The 509-nt window shown below is 50.3% G+C and overlaps 1 protein-coding gene across 2 annotated transcripts in view; it reads left to right on the top strand.

Moving 5' to 3' along the window:
* LOC106875343 (polycomb complex protein BMI-1-A) overlaps nucleotides 1-509 on the top strand; it is a 154,939-nt gene that overhangs the window by 45,277 nt on the left and 109,153 nt on the right. The gene's annotated exons all lie outside the window — the stretch shown is intronic.

Below are 509 nucleotides of genomic sequence, written 5' to 3'. Positions count from 1 at the left end.
CAAGTGAGACCTAAATCTAAGGCGTGAGCCAGCCCACTTATGCGTATCTTTTTTCATTGGACACTAAACTCCACTTGCGAAGACCTTTTGAGGCAAGTGAAATCGAAATCGAATTAAATCCGATGACTGGCACCCATGCCAACATCGTCTCCTTCATTGGACACGAAACTCGGCTTGCGAAGACCTGTTGGGGCAAGCGAAAACGTCATGGCACCTGTACCCAGCATCGCCTTCGTGGCACTTGTGCCGGATGGCATGTGTAAAGACATTCGAGCGAGATCGTTGCCAATGCTGCCAAACTGGCTCTTGTGCAGGTGGCACATAAATTACACCAATTTGATTGTGGCCGTTGCCAGTACCGCCTGACTGGCCTTCGTGCGGGTGGCACGTAAAAGCACCCACTAACCTCTCATAGTGGTTGGCATTAGGAAAGGCATCCAGCTGTAGAAACTCTGCCAAATCAGATTGGAGCCTGGTGTTGCCATCTGGTTTCACCAGTCCTCAGTGAA

This window comes from Octopus bimaculoides, chromosome 8 (assembly GCF_001194135.2).
Source record: "Octopus bimaculoides isolate UCB-OBI-ISO-001 chromosome 8, ASM119413v2, whole genome shotgun sequence".
Lineage (NCBI taxonomy): Eukaryota > Metazoa > Mollusca > Cephalopoda > Octopoda > Octopodidae > Octopus > Octopus bimaculoides.
The sequence above is the reverse complement of the archived record's forward strand: the minus strand, read 5'-3'. Positions and strand labels throughout refer to the sequence as shown.